Below are 5,827 nucleotides of genomic sequence, written 5' to 3' on the forward strand. Positions count from 1 at the left end.
AAGATATGATTTGAAAAAGATTTGATTTTGAAAAACTTTGAAAACTTGAAAAAATTTGATTTGAAAACAAAATCTTCCCTCTTGTGCCATCCTGGCATTAAACGCCCAGAATGGTGCACATTCTGGCGTTTAACACCCAAAGTGCTACCCTTTTGGGCGTTAAACGCCCAGCCAGGCACCCTGGCTGGCGTTTAAATGCCAGTTTTTCCTTCTTCACTGGGCGTTTTGAACGCCCAGCTTTTTCTGTATAATTCCTCTGCTGCATGTACTGAATCTTCAGTTTCCTGTATTATTGACTTGAAAATAGAACCAAGATCAAATAAACAATGCATGCAAGACACCAAACTTAAAATGAAACACTAGACTCAACAAGAAACATAAAATATTTTTGGTTTTTATGATTTTGTAATTTTTTTTTCTTGGATTTTTCGAAAATTAAGTGGAAAAGAAAAAAAAGGTATCAAAATTCTTAATGAGAATTCCAGGAATCATGCAATGTTAGTCTAAAGCTTTAGTCTAAAGAAATTAGACATGGATAGCCAAGCTTCAGCAGGACATTGCATTCAAGAGCTAAATTGATGAGAATCAATCAGCTTTGGTGATGATAAGAACATCACCTTGAAACACTAGAATTCATTCTTAAGAACTCTGATGAATACCTAATCTAAGCAACAAGATGAACCGTCAGTTGTCCATACTCGAAACAATCCCCGGCAACGGCGCCAAAAACTTGGTGCACGAAATTGTGATCACTTCTTTTCACAACTCAAATAATCCCCGGTAATGAATCCAAGAACTTGGCGTTCAATACCATGGCATAAACACAACTTCGCACAACTAACCAGCAAGTGCACTGGGTCGTCCAAGTAATAAACCTTACGCGAGTAAGGGTCGATCCCACGGAGATTGTTGGTATGAAGCAAGCTATGGTCACCTTGTAAATCTTAGTCAGGCAGACTCAAATGGTTACGGATGATATATGAATAAAACATAAAGATAAAGATAGAGATACTTATGTAAATCATTGGTGAGAACTTCAGATAAGCGAATGGAGATGCTTTGTCCCTTCCGTCTCTCTGCTTTCCTACTGTCTTCATCCAATCCTTCTTACTCCTTTCCATGGCAAGCTGTATGTTGGGCATCACCGTTGTCAATGGCTACAGTCCCGTCCTCTCAGTGGAAATGTTCAACGCACCCTGTCACGGCACGGCTATCCAGCTGTCGGTTCTCGATCATGTCGGAATAGAATCCAGTGAGTCTTTTGCGTCTGTCACTAACGCCCCACAATCGCGAGTTTGAAGCTCGTCACAGTCATTCAATCATTGAATCATACTCAGAATACCACAGACAAGGTTTAGACCTTCCGGATTCTCTTGAATGCTGCCATCAATTCTAGCTTATACCACGAAGATTCCGGTTAAGGAAATCCAAGAGATAAACATTCAAGCCTTGTTTGCTTGTAGAACGGAAGTGGTTGTCATTCACGCGTTCATAAGTGAGAATGATGATGAGCGTCACATAATCATCACATTCATCAAGTTCTTGAGTGCGAATGAATATCTTGGAATAAGAACAAGCTGAATTGAATAGAAGAACAATAGTAATTGCATTAATACTCGAGGTACAGCAGAGCTCCACACCTTAATCTATGGTGTGTAGAAACTCCACCGTTGAAAATACATAAGAACAAGGTCTAGGCATGGCCGAATGGCCAGCCTCCCAATGATCTAAGATAGCATAAAACTACTCAAAGATAGCTACCCCGATGAAAATACAATAGCAAAAGGTCCTATTTATAAAGAACTAGTAGCCTAGGGTTTACAAAGATGAGTAAATGACATAAAAATCCACTTTCGGGCCCACTTGGTGTGTGCTTGGGCTGAGCATTGAAGCATTTTCGTGTAGAGACTCTTCTTGGAGTTAAACGCCAGCTTTTGTGCCAGTTTGGGCGTTTAACTCCCATTCTTGTGCCAGTTCCGGCGTTTAACACCGGGCAGTTTTGAGCTGATTTGGAACGCCAGTTTGGGCCATCAAATCTCGGGCAAAGTATGGACTATTATACATTGCTGGAAAGCCCAGGATGTCTACTTTCCAACGCCGTTGAGAGCGCGCCAATTGGGCTTTAGTAGCTCCAGAAAATCCACTTCGAGTGCAGGGAGGTTAGAATCCAACAGCATCTGCAGTCCTTTTCAGTCTCTGAATCAGATTTTTGCTCAGGTCCCTCAATTTCAGCCAGAAAATACCTGAAATCACAGAAAAACACACAAACTCATAGTAAAGTCTAGAAAAGTGAATTTTAACTAAAAACTAATAAAAATATAATAAAAACTAACTAAAACATACTAAAAAATACTAAAAACAATGCCAAAAAGCGTATAAATTATCCGCTCATCAGTAGGTGGGGATCCTGTGGGGTCCACAGATCCTGAAGTGTCAAGGATTTCTCATCCCTGCACCCTTTAGGTGTGTAAAATGCCTTCTGTATGCAATCCTGGCATTTAACACCAGACTGCAACATGTTTCTGGCGTTAAACACCACTTTCATGCTTGTTTTGGGCATTCAACACCAATCTGCAGCATGTTTCTGGCGTTGAACGCCACTTCCATGCTTGTTTCTGGTGTTTAACGCCAGCTTTCCTCAGGGTGCATTCCTGGCGTTTAAATGCCAGACTGCTACTTATTTCTGGCATTCAACACCAGCTTCATGCTCTGTTTTGGCATTGAACGCCAGATAGATGCTCCTTACTGGTGTTTAAATGCCAGTAAGCTCTTCCTCCAGGATGTGCTTTTTCTTCTGCTATTTTTTATTCTATTTTCAATTTTTGCAATTGTTTTGTGACTTCACATGATCATAATCCTAATAAAACATAAAAGAACAATAGAAATATAGATAAATAAAAATTGGGTTGCCTCCCAATAAGCGCTTCTTTAATGTCAATAGCTTGACAGTGAGTTCTCATAGAGCTTCACAGATGTTCAGAGCATTGTTGGGACCTCCCAACACCAAACTTAGAGTTTGAATGTGGGTGTTCAACTCCAAACTTAGAGTTTGGTTGTGGCCTCCCAACACCAAACTTAGAGTTTGACTGTGGGGGCTTTGTTTCACTCTGTATTGAGAGAAGCTTTTCATGCTTCCTCTCCATGTTTACAGAAGGATAACCTTGAGCTTTAAACACAAGGTAGTCCCCATTCAATTGAAGGACTAGTTCACCTCTGTCAACATCAATCACAGCTCCTGCTGTGGCTAGGAAGGGTCTTCCAAGGATGATGCATTCATCCTCATCCTTTCTAGTGTCTAAGATTATGAAATCAGCAGGGATGTAAAGGCTTTTAACCTTCACTAACACGTCCTCTACCATTCTATAAGCTTGTCTTATTGATTTGTCTGCCATCTCTAATGAGAATGTGGCAGCTTGTACCTCAAAGATCCTTAGTTTCTCCATTACAGAGAGTGGCATAAGATTTATACCTGACCCCAGGTCACATAGAGCCTTCTCAAAGGTTATGGTGCCTATGGTACATGATATTAAGAATTCACCAGGATCTTGTTTCTTTTGAGGTATAGTTTTCTGAACCCATGTATCTAGTTCACTAATGAGCAAGGGAGGTTCACCTTCCCAAGTCTCATTACCAAACAACTTGGCATTCAGCTTCATGATGGCTCCTAGATATTGAGCAACTTGCTCTTCAGTTATATCTTTATCCTCTTCAGAGGAAGAATAGTTCTCAGAGCTCATGAATGGTAAAAGGAGGTTCAATGGAATCTCCATGGTCTCTAGGTGAGCCTCATATTCCTTAGGTTCCTCAGTTTGGAACTCCTTTTTCTTTGGAGGACGTCCCATGAGGTCTTCCTCATTGGGATTCATGTCCTCCCCTTCCTCTTTGGATTCAGCCATTGTGATTATATCAATGGCCTTGCACTCTCTTTTCGGATTCTCTTCTGTATTGCATGGGAGAGTACTAGGAGGAGTTTCAGTAATTTTTTTACTCAGCTAGCCCACTTGTGCCTTCAAATTTCTAATGGAGGACCTTGTTTCACTCATGAAACTTAAAGTGGCCTTAGACAGATCAGAGACTATGTTTGCTAAGCTAGAGGGGCTCTGCTCAGAATTCTCTGTCTGTTGCTGAGAAGATGATGGAAAAGGCTTGCTATTGCTAAGCCCGTTTCTTCCACCATTATTAAAGCCTTGTTGAGGCTTTTGTTGATCCTTCCATGAGAAATTTGGATGATTTCTCTATGAGGAATTATAGGTGTTCCCATAAGGTTCACCCAAGTAATTCACCTCTGCCATTGCAGGGTTCTTAGGATCATAAGCTTCTTCTTCAGAAGATGCTTCTTTAGTACTGTTGGATGCATTTTGCCATCCATTCAGACTCTGAGAAATCATGTTGACTTGCTGAGTCAACATTTTATTCTGAGCCAATATGGCATTCAGAGCATCAATTTCAAGAACTCCCCTCTTCTGAGGTGTCCCATTACTCACAGGATTCTTCTCAGAGGTGTACATGAATTGGTTATTTGTAACCATGTCAATAAGTTCTTTAGCTTCTGCAGGCGTTTTCTTTAGGTGAATGGATCCACCTGCAGAATGGTCCAGTGATATCTTAGAGAACTCAGATAGACCATAATAGAATATATTTAAAATGGTCCACTCTGAAAGCATGTCAGAAGGACACTTTTTGGTCATCTGCTTGTATCTTTCCCAAGCTTCATAGAGGGATTCACCATCTTTTTGTTTGAAGCTCTGAACATCCACTCTAAGCTTACTCAGCTTTTGAGGAGGAAAGAACTTGGCCAAGAAGGCCGTGACCAGATTATCCTAAGAGTCCAGGCTACCTTTAGGTTGTGAGTCCAACCATGTTCTAGCTCTGTCTCTTACAGTAAAAGGGAAAAACATGAGCCTGTAGACTACAGGATCTACTCCATTAGTCTTAACAGTCTCACAGATCTGTAAGAACTCAGTTAAAAAACTGGTAGGGATCTTCTGATGGAAGTCCATGGAACTTGCAGTTCTGTTGCATTAGAGCAACTAGTTGAGGCTTCAGCTCAAAATTGTTTGCTCCAATGGCAGGGATTGAGATGCTTCTTCCATAAAAGTTAGAAGTAGGTGTAGTATAATCACCAAGCATCCTCTTTGCGCCTTTACAATTGTTATTGGGTTCGGCCATATCTCTCTCTTTTTCGAGATTCTCTGTAAGGTTTTCTCTGGATTGTTGTGCTTTTGCTTCTCTCTTAGCTTCTTCTTCAGAGTCCTTTCAGGTTCAGGATTTGCTTCAACAAGAATGTCCTTGTCCTTGCTCCTTCTCATATGAAAAAGAAGAGAATAGAAAAGAAGAGGAATCCTCTATGTCACAGTATAGAGATTCCTTTATGTGAATAAAAGAAAAGAAGAATAGGAATGAAGAAGAGAAAAATTTGAACACAGAAGAGAAGAGAGGGTTCGAATTTTAAGATAAAGAGAAGAATGTTAGTAATTAAATAAATAAATAGAAGAAGATGAGAGGGGGAGAATTTCGAAAATTATTTTTGAAAAAAAGTTAATGATTTTCGAAAATTAAGAGAAGAAATAAAATTAAAATTAAAATTTGAAACAATTAGTTAATTAAAAAGAATTTTGAAAAAGAGGAAGGAATTTTCAAAAATTAGAGAGAGAAAAGTAGTTAGGTGGTTTTTAAAAAGATAAGAAACAAACAAAAAGTCAATTTGTTAGTTGAAAAAGATTTGAAAATCAATTTTGAAGAGATAAGAAGTTAGAAAAGATTTTTGAAATCAATTTTGAAAAAGATATGATTTGAAAATGATATTTTGAAAAGATATAATTGAAAA

General features: G+C 39.3%; 1 non-coding gene across 1 annotated transcript; it reads left to right on the plus strand.

Moving 5' to 3' along the window:
* The first annotated feature begins 4,658 nt into the window (after positions 1-4,658).
* On the plus strand, positions 4,659-4,766 carry LOC130977604 (small nucleolar RNA R71). The gene has a single exon (XR_009085290.1). It is a non-coding gene; the product is annotated as a small nucleolar RNA R71 (small nucleolar RNA).
* The last annotated feature ends 1,061 nt before the right edge of the window (positions 4,767-5,827 follow it).

This window comes from Arachis stenosperma, chromosome 4, assembly GCF_014773155.1.
Source record: "Arachis stenosperma cultivar V10309 chromosome 4, arast.V10309.gnm1.PFL2, whole genome shotgun sequence".
In the NCBI taxonomy this organism is placed as follows: domain Eukaryota; kingdom Viridiplantae; phylum Streptophyta; class Magnoliopsida; order Fabales; family Fabaceae; genus Arachis; species Arachis stenosperma.